We start from the raw sequence: 335 nt of genomic DNA, 5'->3' as shown, positions 1-335 counted from the left end.
GGGGGGGGGGGGGGGGGGGTGTGGTGGTCATGGACTCTTTTTTTGGACCGACACGTGTCAAGATTAAGGTCTCTTGCACTTCCTTCCACTCCACTACTAACTTCAGATTATTTACTGATGAGTAAAATTTGATTATTGTAAAGATTTATAAACTTGATTAATTGGAGTAGTAGATGTTATAATATAGTGCACACGTCCGCATGTTTATTCAGAATCCGAGTATAATGTATTTTTATGTTGTTGATTCAATCATTGGTTTCATATTAAAAAAAGATGGCACACACTTGGTGGTACTCTCAACATGTGAAACGTGAATCGGAAAGTCCTTTTGAGGT

This window comes from Camelina sativa, chromosome 18 (assembly GCF_000633955.1).
Source record: "Camelina sativa cultivar DH55 chromosome 18, Cs, whole genome shotgun sequence".
Lineage (NCBI taxonomy): Eukaryota > Viridiplantae > Streptophyta > Magnoliopsida > Brassicales > Brassicaceae > Camelina > Camelina sativa.
Note: the sequence above shows the minus strand (reverse complement) of the source record.